Below are 14,744 nucleotides of genomic sequence, written 5' to 3'. Positions count from 1 at the left end.
TTTGCAATGATTTGGCGTCTAAGGTTATCTTCTACGGCTCCTTCCCGTTCGCCCGTCGGGGACGGGCGACCCGACGCGCCATAGTGGGCGGGAAGGGCGCCACGCCCGTCCCGGGTGCCCCGCACGAGCCTCGCCCTCCGTCGACGGGCGAGTGGGACGGGCGCCACTATGGCGAAGGTCGCCGTCCCAACTCCGACGTCCGACATATTTTTTTTTTTTTTTTTTTTTTAAACTCTATAAATGGGCTCCTCCAACGTCATTTCATTCACACCACTTCGTGTTGACAAGTTTCTCTCTCTAAACCTCTTTTTCAATTATCCGTAATGGCGAGTAGTCGTGCGGGTGGTAGTGGCGAGGCGCAGGATAGTGATGGCTTTAGCGATGATGAATGGATCTCGCGTGCAAGCGGCGATTGATCGACGGATCCCAGAGCGCAGCGCGGCGGCGGCGGCCGTGCCTCGCCAATCCATCGCCGACGGCATGTACCCCGGGACCACATTGCGCACATCGGCGGTTGTATGAGGACTACTTTGCTCCAGCCGCGTTTTGGGGATGCCTTATTCCGCCGACGTTTTCGGATGCATCGTCCTCGTTTATGCATATCGTTGGTGCATTAGAGAGAGGTACGAGTTTTTCAGGATCGGGAGGATCGGGCCGGCAAACCCGGACACACGCCAATACGAAGTGTACGGCGCAATCGAGCAACGGGCGTACGGAGGGCCGGCCGACATGTTCGACGAGTACCTCCACATGGGGAATCTTCCGCCGTCCAGATGTCTCGTTGGAGTTTTGCGCGGGCGTTGAGCGATATTCGGGATCAGATCTTCGACGTCCGGGCCGAAGAGTGCCAAGAATCGATTAATATGCACGGGTCGGTGCACGGGTTCCCGGATGTTGGGCAGCATCGATTGTATGCATTGGGAGTGAGGAACGCTGCCGTCCTGGAAGGGGATACACACTTCCGGCTTCAAAGCAAGCATCCCACGCATGATCCTTGAAGGCGAATGACTACCGTCGTGGATATGGCATGCTTATTTTGGAGTAGCCGGGTCGAACAACGACATCAACGTCCTCCGGCGTCGCCCTGTTCAACGATCGCGTAATGGCGTTGGTCCCGCCATCGCTTCATCGCCAACGGCAACCAAGACAACATGGAATACTATTTGGCGGATGGGATATACCCAAGCGGCCCGTCTTTGTGAAGTCGATCAAGCATCCGGTCGGGCCAAAGAAGAGCCGCAAGGATGTTGAGAGCGCATTTGGTGCGCTCCAGAATCGATGGGCGATGGTGAGGGGTCCGGCACGGCAGTGGTATATCCCCAACATCGGCGACATCATGTACACGTGTATCATTCTGCACAACATGATTGTCGAAAGTGAAGGGACGACCGACTCAATGGAACAGCGAAGATGACACGGGTGCCGGACCAGCCACGGCGTGGCCACCGCGAATGTGAACATGGATGTACCTCTATGGAGAGGTTGTGCGGGATTGCGCGCATTTGCCGACTATGCGGCAAAGAAATGCCCATATTCGGACTTCAAGAGGATATCGTCGAAGAGGTTTGGACGCGAAGGGATGGACCCTTTTTGGTGGTTGTTTTTTTCGCATGATGTATGTTTTTTTTTTTCTACTATGTAATTTTTTTTTTTCGAATTATGTATGTTTTTTTAATGAAATATTAGTATTTCCCGTTCGTATTTTTGTCGGATTATGTCTTCCGTGAATTAATAAATTTTAATTGTGAATTAATTTAATTGTGGGAAGGGCGAGTGGGAGGCGAGTGGGAAGGGCTAGTGCAGTGGGAAGGGCTAGTGATGTGGCCGGTGGAATGGGAGGCTGGGTGCGGCAGTGGCGTAGGAAAGGCGCGATGGGAGGGGCGAATGGGAAGGGCGCCGCCGGAGACAACCTATGAATATAGTTGATTTAAGAAAGTGAGCATACAACTCTAAACAAAGTCAAAAACCACCTAAAACAAGTAGTATTAATCACATCAAGGCAGATTCTGATGTAGCAGAATATTATCTTCTACCATGTTTCATTATATCATAAAAGCTCATTTGTAAGGGTTACTACTCAATCTATTCTAAAAGAAAAAATAGGTACAGGTACTTCACATGCAAAATATGTGCTTGATATCTGTACAGCATAAAATTCAATCAATATCTTTTTACCCATCCCAATAGTCACCACTAATATGATACTACTACATAATAATCCAGTTCAAATCCTATCTGTTACTAGCAAGAGGAGAGAAAACCTTGATACATGAATATGACGGCTAAGATCCAAGAAATAAGTGCTGCTTTTCGATACAACATCAAGAAACAGCATGCCAAAGAAAGCTTATTCTTAATCCAATATTCTGAGACATCCTTATAGTTGCACATTCAGAACCTATTTCTTTATAAAGCTACACAAGATTCAAAACACCATCAGAGGCACTCATCTGCAGGGTTCTACCATTTCCAGAAGAGAGAAACCGCACAGATGGTAAGGAAGAATCTTCCACGGATTCAATCTTGAGAAAGCTGAAATTGTACTTACCGGACTTTTTCAAACTAAAAACGAAAACAAGAACAATCCATCCCAACATCGATACAGCCCAGTAGTTGGTCATCCCATGTATCACGCCCCAGGCAATGGCGTACCCAACAATGATCCCAGATAAATGACCAATAAAACTTGCTTGTGGCACAATTATAGACGTGAAGATGAGGGACTCAAAAGGTGCAAAACTGATAGGAAGGGAGAGGAACCCGAAAAGCTCCAGCTTCGAAGAGGGCTGCTTTGTCGACAGTATAGTCATCCACCCAAAAACAACACAGGAGTATCCAACAGCAGTCACTCTCCGGAAGTAATCAATCTTGAACTTATTGATCAAAATGTGGTATATACCGAGAACTAGCAGCCCCGAGAGCACAACCAGCAACATCGTGTAATGAAGATAGTATTCGACACCAAGCCCTAAATGCCCTAACTGCTCTATAACCCCCAAACTCCAGAGTGCACTCATATTGAAAACAAGATGAAGGATGCTAATATGAGAGAATGCAGATGTGATTATCCGCCAATGATGGCCCTCCAATGCAGTGTCGTAGTTCAACCCCACACATGTGAATACCCAATCCCCTTTTTCTGAATATAGAACCAAATCAAACTGCATATCGCAATCATACAACTCGTTGCTGGTTTTTCGCAAATCTCATAGATTAAGGGTTTCCCCATCTACACCAAATTGAACTTCTCTATAGCAACTGATTCATATGCTTAAAAAAACACCAATCTTTGAGGGCGAAGCATTTGATGAATCGACGACTGTGGGGATAAACAAACAGAATTCGACTTTAAGATTTCACAAATTCAGTTCAATTAAATTTAAACCAAATAACGGAAGCCCAATCTCACCGAAATTCAAATAGAGTAGCATCAAGCAGAGCCACGATCCTGAATGAATAGAATAGAAATCAAAACATTGAGTACAGTGATCGAGATCCCCTAATTCGAAGGTAAAATCAGCGAGCGAAATTATGGGCATATCTATTTGGGGGGTTTCTACTTGCTCCGGGGCCCACAGGATCAGAGGGACATGCGACAACACAACTTCTATAACTCCAATTCCTTATAAATTTATTTATTATTCACATAATTATTTTAAATATTGGTATTTAAAATAAATACGCCGTGAATATTGGAACCAAGGGAGAGTATATTTTTACTTCAAATTTTAAACTTTATTAAATCATGCCAACTTATAAATTCATACACAAACTATATAATCTAAATTATTGGTAAAAGTTCTATTTAAAGAAAAAATAATTAATCAATTTTGATTTCTTGTTGCCAAAATTTCAACCAAAACACTGTTGTTCGTTGGAATTGAGAGCACCTACATATGAATACCCTCCAATCAGTTTCCCAATTCAGCGTCAATTTAATATACTCCCTCCCTCCGACTCCCACTAAATATCACATATTTAATCGGTGCATGTTTTAAAAAATTGTTTGAAGTAATAGAAAATTTATAAAGGAAAGTAATGAAAAGTTAGTAGAATATGACCCACTTTTATATACAATATTAGTTTTATAATTTATGAGTATAATGAGTTAGAGATATACGCAGATGCCTTACCAAAAATAAAAGTGTAAACGGACATTTATTAGTGATCATTCAAATAATGAAATATGTGATATTTAATTAGGACCGTATAGCATTAGATTCCAAAGTCTAGAGAATTTGGATTGTGGATGACGGTCCCAATATCAACAACTTAGAGCATATCTAGGGAAAGAAGTATGCAAATATAATGATAAAGAGAAATATATACACATATTTTCCTATTTTTTGAAAAAATTATTTCTCCAATGAAAATAGTAATTAAGAAGGTATTATATCTTCTTTAGTTTTGAAGAAGTATATTTAGTTATCTACATCTTCTCCAAACAAAAGGTAAATATGCTAATTGTTTTTGTACACTTTTTTCAATTCACCTTCTTAACCATTGGAATTTACCATTTTTAAAGAAAGTATATCAACTTTTTTGTAGAGGCGAATATGCATGAGCTCTTTCCTTTACAAATGATCTTACGATCGAAAAATTAGATTTGATGCTGCTAAAATGAATGTTGAAATTCATATAGAATGAATTGTAATGACGAAATTAAGGTTATGAATTATGATCCCTCCGTACTCTGTATATAGTATATATCGGGTGTCACACCCTGCTCAATCATACAATTGATGCGAGTTTATTGAATTAGAAGATGCATGGCAGATGAATACACAGCAAGACTTACAATTTGATAAATTTCAGACGCACATAAAATATTGAATTAGAAAATAATACAATAGTAGATCATTGGTTAGTTGTCTTTGTTGGCAAAGGGGAAAACAGTTTGAAAAGCCGAAAAGGTTTTTCTTGTTATGATCTTGGTTGAGAAGGTGAGGACTTGAGAGTGAGTAGGAAGAGCAGGGATGGCTCCCTTCTTGGTTGTCGTGATCGCTCCGCATGCACTTGCATACCGAACCACCTCTCTCAGCCTCTCCTCATCCTGTCCATAATTTAACCGTTTAATACGATAGATAAAACACGATAAGAATACACAATTTAGATCATACTATTACTGTAAAATAACAAAGTTATCTACCCTAAACAGACAGATCATTTGAATTGGAATTTGACCTCGATGATGGAAAGATCATCCACGATCTTACGTAGGAGGGCTCCCATAAATGCATCGCCCGCTCCAGTTGTGTCCACCCTCTTTAGACTATAACCTTCCACTGCTCCCTTGAAATTCTGCACCACCATCAACTTGATTAAAAGTTGAAACAAAATAACATAACATGTAATCAAATGCAACCGGCATATCACCTCACCTTGGTGTAGTATCGACATCCCTTTTTCCCAAGAGTGAGAAGAAGAAGCTTCAAGTTGGGGCGCCAAAGCGACAATGCAGATTCATCATCGAGGCTGGAGTTGTGTGTGAGGAAGCACAGCTCATCATCACTCATCTTTATCACATCAGCCTTGTCCCACACACTCAGCATCCCTTCCCGAGCCTCCTCCGCCGACGGCCACAGCGGCAGCCGCAGGTTCGGTCGTCGAAAGCAGCGCTCCAGCGGCCTTCGCCTCCGCCATCGCTTTCAGATGTGCCGATCTACATGGCTCCCCAATCAGGCTTATGGATCCAAAATGGAATATCTTCGCCTGTATAGAGTCCCACCCGGTTCCAATGCAAAATTGATAAAGTAAAAAAGAAATATACAGAGACCAAATTTGATGGACGAACATACTTACAGATTTAATAAGTGGGAGATTTAGTTGGGGTGGAGTTAGAAGCATGTCGGCGCTAGGATTTCTATAGAACATGAACTCACGCTCCCCATCGGCGCGTAGGGTCACGAAGGCCAGCGCGGTCCTCGCGACCTTGTCGAAGCAGCGCCTTCGGTGGAGACGCCGTTCTCTTTCAGTATTCCGGCGAGCATCAGCCCGAACTCGTCGTCGCCTAGCTTCCCCACGAAGGCCGTGTTCCCGCCCAGCCTCGCCGCGCTATGCCACGTTAGCTCGCGCCTCCCGGTGCCTTCACGAACGCCGGCGCCTCCGCGAGAGACACTCCAGTCACTGTGGGCACCATGTCGATCAACATCTCGCCGAAGCTCACGATAAGGCCGCTGTTAGTCATCGCGGATATGAATGCAAATGCACCAACAAAATGTGTATTTGTATGTCAAAATTAGCTATAGAGGGGCTCATATATATATTGTAGTACTATAGATATATGTGTGCATATGAATTTCAGATTAAAAAGTAAGAGTACCAAATTGGATATGTTTATGTTATAAATAATTAATAGAGCTATAATATTTATTTTAACATTGTATACTCAAAATTAGGAATATGAATAACTTGTAAGCTACTTACGAGAATCTATCGGCTTTCATTAAGTATACGTGTGGAAAAAATTTGATTCTATATACCTTTCTCAACTCATTGTAATTCTTCAAGTTATTCTGCATTTTTGTGGTCCATGACAGCATCTTGTTTTATTTATCAATCAACAAAGTTTATTCTATAATGTTACACCACAATTTGGTTATATAGTAGGGGAAATGGAGCGATTATGATTGATATACCTCAATCTTTCACATTTACTGCAAATTAAAGTAATAACTAAACCACTTAATTAAGGAGCGTTTACAGTTGGGAGACAATATCCATAATTGACTATTTTTATTTTCAGCAAATAATTCAGCAATCCTAATCGTTTCAAGGAGATATGAATTAATTTTAGCATGAAGATACTATACAAAATGAGCTTTAGTATGTCATGTACTTCAAATCGAATAAAACTCTATGGACATTGACTCATTGTTCTTGCTTCAAATGTGTGTTACTATTTAATTGGATGAAAGTTGTTCTTCTAACAAAGTTCGACTAGTCCCAGTATTGTTTTTGCGTTTCGTCTTTTACTTTTGTCTACTTGAAATACTATAATAATCCTTAATTATAATTTATCGTCCTTAATTATAATTTATCGCCTTGTAATTTTCCTCGGTAATAGGTATACTTAATTAATCCATGCTGGTTATATATATTAAGATAAAATCTGGGATATAATATAACTTATTGATTAAGTTGTTAATCTTTGTAAAAGAAAAAATGTCGATATTAGATTGTTACTATATTTTTCTATTCTTTTTTCTCTCGCTGTCATCAACTAATCTTCATTTAAGTATGTTTATTAACTACCATGGCCCATGGGGAATCCCACTTTATCGAGTAAGAGAGCATCCATAAAAACTGATATAGGAATAATTTGTTTGTGAAATGCTACTTGTTAATTATTTACTCGGACATACTATATATATTATACTCAAGAATAATTATTTAAAGAAACTTATTGGAGACAAAATTAGAGACACAATAGAAAGTTTTAAATAATATATAACCGAAGTTGAAAGCGTAAGTAAACGCTACACTTTAATGTTTTGTATTTTTGGAACGTTTTGTGTCCCTTAATTTTAAGGGACCCCCCAAGAATGGAACTTATTTTTAAGAGGTAACATTTTTTTAGGTTCATGAACTTTGTCAAAATATCATTTTAGGTTCGTGAATTTTAAAAATATCATATTAGGTTCATCAACTATAAGTAAATATCATTTGAGGTATTTTGAACTTTTCTCCGGATAAAATGCCTTTAAGGCATTCATAGTGCAATTTGGACAATTTTTTCGCCACTCATCTTAGCGACACCGACACTGGAGTCCAACAATTTTTAACGGCAAATTTTATATTTAAATCCAATTTAGACAGGTAATTGATCTCCATTCTTCATATAATTAATACTCCGAATGACAATCCAAATTAATAGCTATCTAATTTCAAAACAAATAAACTAAATATAATTCATGAATCACCTATAGTAAATTCCTAAAATGCGTTAGATTGAAAAAATAAAATAAAGTATCAAGTCACGTTCACTATCCTCGAATAATTGGTCATCTAATAATTAAAAAAAATAGAAAAAAAATTTGTTGAAATCTAGGTCTTTGATGCAAGATGAGTGGCGAAAGAATTGTCCAAATTGCCCTTTGAAGGCTTTAGGGCATTTTCATCGAAAAGTTGAAAGTAACTCAAATGATATTAACTTGTAGTTGACAGACCTAAAATAATATTTTCAAAGTTCACTGACCTAAAATAATATTTTCAAAGTTCATGAACCTAAAAGATGCTCCCTCTTTTTAAAAATATACATGGTATATTTATAAATACAAGTTAATTTCTTAATAGACTAAAAAAGAATTCTTATACATTTTTAGTGAATCAATAAAATAAAGGATTAATTTTAATACTGGAAAACGAGATGGTCAGTTAATTCATTCAAATAAATTATGTATTTATGTCCCATATAATACCATATTAGTCGTTGAAACGCTAAGAGCATCCGCAACGCCTCGGCGGTCTCGTCTCATCTCGACGAGACGAGATGGCATCGAGAACACGTGCGGCTCCCGTCTCGTCTCGACGAGACGAGATGTCTCGACGCCCGACGCGTTCGGAAGAGGCCGGCCTCGAGTTGCGGACGACGCGCGCTGCCACGTGGCGCGCTAAGCGATGGCGTGACGCCCACTAGCCGGCCCGCGAGTGGGCGTGAATTAGACGTCATAAATTTATTTTTTTTAAAAAAAATTGAAAATTCGAAAAAAAAATTGTAAATTTTAATATTTAAATATGTATTTTTAATTATGTATTTTTTAGTCATGCATTTCTAAATTTTTAGAGGGCCCTTTTAAAATTTTAATTTTTATTTTATTTAATTATATTATTTTTTAATTATGTATTTTATAATTATGTATTTTATAATTTTTTAGGCCTTTAAATTGTGATTTTATTTTATTTAATTAAGTGTGTTTTTATTAATTGAATTTGTTGGAAATAAAAATTAAAAAATGAAATTGAATGAATAGTTAAGAGATGGTTAAGAGATGGAGGGGTGGTGTTGTCTCTTAGTTAAGTATGAAAAAGATGAGCATGAATAGCTTAAGAGATGAGACGGTTAAGACGATAAGACAACATGGAGGATACAATAAACTAAATCAAGTAGATCCAAAACTGAAATAAACACCAATGACTAAAGAAGAATCCAACACATGAACTTTGTTCTAAACCAGAAATAAAACCCTAGCAAAAGAAAATTTCAAAAGACTGTACGGAAACTGGAAGTAAATCCAAAAGACTAATTAACTAAAAGAGGTAACTAATACTAAAACAAAAATCTAGTTCATGAGATCACGAACTTGAGATGGAGTAGGAAGAGCTGGGATAGCTCCCTTCTTAGTAGTGGTAATTGCTCCACACGCATTTGCATAAGCCAACACCTTCTTCAACTTCTCTTCATCCTAAAAAACAAATTATTCAATAATTAATATACATTTTAATACATATAGTTATATTTTAGTAAATGTATTATACCTAATAATAGACTGGTCGCAACAATCTTACACAGGAGAGCTCCCACGTAAGAATCACCAGCGCCGGTCGTGTCAACGGTATCAACCCGAAAACCATCTATTGTTCCACGAAATTCTGCCAAATTAATCACCAAAGTAAAATTATTAGTAAATAATTTATTTAATCTAATTTTTTTGTCTATAGTAGTACTCCCTCCGTTCCATAGTAATGGAGGCAAAACTTTCGACGAGATTAAGAAAATTGGTTAGGGGAGTTAAGTAAAGAGAGAATAAAGTGGAAAATGCAAAAGTAGAGAGATGAAGTAGAAAAAAGTAAGAGAGTAAAGTAAAGGGGTGGAAAAAACGTTAACTTTTACTAAAAATGGAAATGACTCTATTACTATGGAACGTACCAAAATGACAAAATGGCAAAGACTCTATTACTATGGAACTATGAGTAGTACTTAGTAGGAGTATATAGTATATAGTACCTTGGTATAGTATCTACATCCCTTGGCTCCGAGGGTGACCAAAAGGAGCTTGAGCTTGTCGTGGTACAGAGACATTGCAGCGGCATCATCAATGACGTCGGTTTGAACGAGGAAACTGAGCTCCTCGTCGTCACCTTGATCACATCGGCCTTGTCCCGATGCTCATGATCTGGGTCCTTGCTCCCCCCGCTGGGCAGCCGGAGATTCGGATCATACGAGAGAAGAGCTCCGGCCTCCCTTGCCACTTCCATTGCCTTTAGATGTGCCGATCTACACGGCTCCACGATCAAGCTTATTGATCCATAGTGGAACACTTTGGCCTACACACATATACATCAAATCTATCATAAATATGTTCCAATACAATCATACATACAACTAAATAATACTCCCTCCATCCCATAAAAAGACTCAGTTCTACAATAAGAGTCTTATTCACATTCCACCACCTTATTCCACTCACATTTTGTTATAAAACTAATATATATAAGGGTCTACTAACTTATTCAACCCACTTTTCTTTACATTTTATGACTCCTATGGTGGAAAAGAGGAGTACTTGTGAATGCATAAAATGAGACTCTTATAATGAAACAAGAAAAAATATAAAATTGGAACGAAGACATTATATGTATACTGAGAACCATATATGTTTATGGTCGCAGTTCCTAATTGAATATAGTTGGTTGATTCATGAATATGAGTAGGGTTTTGAGATATTGAAAGTCAACAATTAATATTAATGAATCAACGAACTAATTCAAGACATACCGATTTGATGAGGTCGAGATTGAGTTCATCGGGCGTGAGCAGCATATGGCGCTAGGGTTCCGATAGAACATGAACTCACGCTCGCCGCGCAGTAGCGTCACAAACGCCAGAGCCGTCCTGGCACCTTTGTTGAGGTTGACCCCGGCGGTGGAAACGCCGTTCTTCTTGAGGATTCCGACGAGCATGTGGCCAAACTCGTCGTCACCGAGCTTGCCAATGAAAGCGGCGTTTCCACCGAGCCTCGTCACGCTTATGGCGACGTTCGCCGGAGCACCGCCTGGAGCCTTGAGGAATCCAGGCGCCTCTGCCAGAGACACGCCGGAGACCGTTGGAACAAAGTCAATCAGCATCTCGCCGAAGCTCACAATCAAACCACCATTGCTTGATGAAGTCGCCATTGCTATAATGATATTGAAGAATTATGAAAATTTTGGTAAATATATGAGTGAGAAAGTGGTGTAGAAAAGATTAGAGGTAGACGGAGTTTATATAGAGTTCTAGAATTCTTTTACTTGGATATGGGACATAATATTGCATCAATATCCACTAAAATCCTACCTGGATATATCTATATCCAATTAATCTTAACTAACGATTTTTTTTTATTTTACTTTGATGCTTTCCACGGTAAGGAGGATAATGATTAATCAAAGCTAGCGACTGTTAATCAAAGTTAAAGATAAGCTTAAATGCGAAATAATTCAAAAGGGAGACATTTTTAAAGATTTTGTTATCCCATATATATAGTACTACAACGATATCCTCTATCCGATAAAATCTTATAATCATATCCATTATCTGATTTAATTAGGGTATACGGTTGTTCGGTAAGAGAGTGTGAGAACAACTATTTATCTAAGTTTTTGGTACAGGGAAGTTACTAGTCTAGTCTAGATGAGAAATAGTTGAAAAGAAGTAATGTTGATCGATAATGAGAGTGGTTGCTCACAAATAGAATCGCGGTTAATTTACTTTTTCTTCACTAATTAGTCTTGGGCCTATTAATCGACTGTGTTATCTATTTTATCTATCATACTACTCATTTCTCGATTTCATAGCATACTACTAGATCATCTAATAGTTTGTCAAGAAATTTGACACATTAGCTATCCCACAATAACAGATAAAGTAAAACTAGGTCTTGATATTAAAATTAAATTATTAAAAGAACATAGGGTAGTTTCAAATCCTAAAATTCTACTAATTTAGCCTAGACATAACACATGGACTAACATAAAGAAACAACTAGTAGATAAAATTGAATGGATTAATCTTGTGTTCTTCAGTCTTCTCCTTCTTACCTTGAACTTTCTTGATCCTTTGATTCTGTATGAATTTATCAATGTCGAATTACGATCTTCGGAGGTTTATATAGGACTCAAAATCGTCCTTCTAAATTGGGATAGACTTGGACTTTAGAGAAAAAGAAAAGTTCACATCATAGTCGAAATCGATAGGCGTCGACATGTCTTTGTACGTCACCGCGATGGAGTTCATATTGGGCAACTTCTATCCCTTGCTTCAGCTCGATCTTTGTATCTTCGTATTTAACCTTTTTTACTATAAAAACTCAAGAGACACGTCAAAATACAAAATGATGAGAATATTAAGCGGATGCAATTTGCATGATGTACTCAAAAAACTTAAGACTAACCCCTTGAAATATCTTAAGACCCAGCCGAATAGTGCTTTCTGAGACAATTGCCATGAAGCGAGCCCTACCAGGTGCTAAGTCGGCACGTGTTACAGGTCGGGTAACACCCATTAGATCACACTAGAAACATGCGCCACATCTTACGATCTTTCACTTTCCTTTCCAACTTTCTCCGAGCATCTTTACCAAATTCTACTCTTCACTTATGCAACGAAAATACTCCTCCGTCCCACAATTTCTCATGTTTTCACCCGACACAAGTTTTAAGAAATGTACTTAATAGAAAGTGAGTTAAAAAATTTAGTTAAATATGAGTCCTACTTTTATACATTAGTTTTAAACTAATAAAATGAGAATGAGAATGAGTTAGTGAAATGTGAGATTTAGTACAAAAATGGTAAAAGTGAAATATGACAAACTTTATGGAACAAATAGAAATGGAAATAAGTGACAAACTTTTTGGTAGATGGAGTACATCCTAATGAGTCCAAAAACACTCTAAAATGCTTGAATTCAGTGAAGAAAGCATATTTGATTGATATCACTGCTCTCATTCTACTCCCTCGTCACTGCAATAAGTGTCACAAGTTGACTTGAACGCGGGTTATAAGAAATGTGAAGGAATGGATGGAAAAAAGTTAATGGAATGTGAGTCTCATTTTTATATTGATTTGATAATAAAATGTGAGTTGGAATGAGTTAGTGGAATGTGAACCCATCATCAAAAGTACTAGTAAAAATAAGTGTGGCAAGTATTGGCGGATGGACCAAAAAAGGAAACTAGTGACAAGTAATGGCAGACGAAGGAGTAATTTATAATCCGCCTCCTGCTCACATTGCCTATTTTTAACTATAACTTAGGCTGTAGATAGAAATAGTATTATTATTTTACAATATTTTCTTTCGTCGCCAAACAAAGGAAAGTTGTGTTTCCTTATTTTTTGGCTTACAACCAAACGTCCGAATGAGATATACATCCTGGCCAAGAAATCTAAGAAGAACTTCACTTTTCTTTCTTACACGTATTCGTGAACGGTTACATATGCGCGATGGTGCATAGGACTATAGGAGGCAGTCTAAGGAAGAACACGTTCAGGTGAAATATATTTTGAAAGGATAGTGATAAATGTACATTATTGTACATATATAATCAACTTTTTTAACTATGTTACATTGAAAATTGATTTTTAAATATTAATTGATTTAAAATAAATTGCATAGTACTAATTATTTTGTAATAGTTTTAAAAAAATTGAAACTTTTAACTTAAATATTTGCATATTTAAGAACAAAAAATATTTTTTAACTAAATATTTGAAATTAATTGATATCAAACTCGAAATCATGTTACAACTTAACATAAAGTTTCTATATCATTTCTTTAATTTCTTAGTGCTACGTAATAATATACTACTCCCTCCGTCCTGGATTAAGAGTCACTTTTTCTATAAAAGTCCGTCTTTAAAGTCACTTTTAAATTTTCATATTGGTCATATAATTTTACCCCATTCTTCATCAAAATTACATAAAAATGCCATTAGCTATATTAAAATAAATCAAAACAAAATCAAAAGTCAAAAGCGAACCCACCTTCAACTAACTACATCTCACTCCATTTATTACACACTCTCTTTTCTCACTTCATTTATTACACACTTAACTCTTTCTTAAAATCCGAATCATAAAATAAAATGGCTCGAAAATATGTGGACGGAAGGAGTACTTGACAAATAACAACACTAATTTTGTACATCTACACACAAAACTCAATTCATTAAAGTTAAATTCGTACATCTACAGACAAAAAAGTGACAACGTTTTGTGTGTTTTGTAACTTTGGCTAGAGTTGATCTTTATCTTTTATCTTTTATAATATCTCCCTTTAGATGAGAAATACCAAATTGTTGAACTGATATCTATAAACACAGAGGTAAAAGCGTTTCAATCATATCGTTGGATAGCTATAACAAAGAGGTATTGGGTTTCAATCTTACCATCCCCCACAGCATGTCATGAAAATCTTAATCGTTACCCTATGATAGTTACATCTCTCGAATTTTTAGTACAACTATTATATAATGTTATTATCAAATAATATATTTAATTATTTACCTTGAATTATTCATAAAATAAAAATTGCCTACGATCTAAATTCTTGACCCAGAAAATATAGCAGTACTCTTTTATTCTCCGATCAGTTCTCGCAAGCTTATTTGGTAGTACTATAAACATACACTGCAACCAATGAATGATCAATAGATTATGATTCGCAATAATACAAAAGCAAAACTCTAGAAGAAAATGTTAATTATGTACTCACATTTACAATGGAAAAAGTAATCTATGAATTTTCATTAAAATAACATTAAAGAT

The 14,744-nt window shown here is 37.4% G+C and overlaps 3 pseudogenes; all 3 read right to left on the bottom strand.

Moving 5' to 3' along the window:
• Positions 1-2,104: 2,104 nt before the first annotated feature.
• LOC125219909 lies at positions 2,105-3,535 on the bottom strand (annotated as a pseudogene).
• Positions 3,536-4,864: 1,329 nt separating this feature from the next.
• On the bottom strand, positions 4,865-6,296 carry LOC125220416 (annotated as a pseudogene).
• Positions 6,297-9,281: 2,985 nt separating this feature from the next.
• On the bottom strand, positions 9,282-11,159 carry LOC125224526 (annotated as a pseudogene).
• Between the last annotated feature and the right edge of the window lie 3,585 nt (positions 11,160-14,744).

The sequence above is a fragment of the Salvia hispanica genome, chromosome 4, assembly GCF_023119035.1.
Source record: "Salvia hispanica cultivar TCC Black 2014 chromosome 4, UniMelb_Shisp_WGS_1.0, whole genome shotgun sequence".
Classification (NCBI taxonomy): Eukaryota; Viridiplantae; Streptophyta; class Magnoliopsida; order Lamiales; family Lamiaceae; genus Salvia; species Salvia hispanica.
Note: the sequence above shows the minus strand (reverse complement) of the source record. Positions and strands in the feature narration are given on the sequence as shown.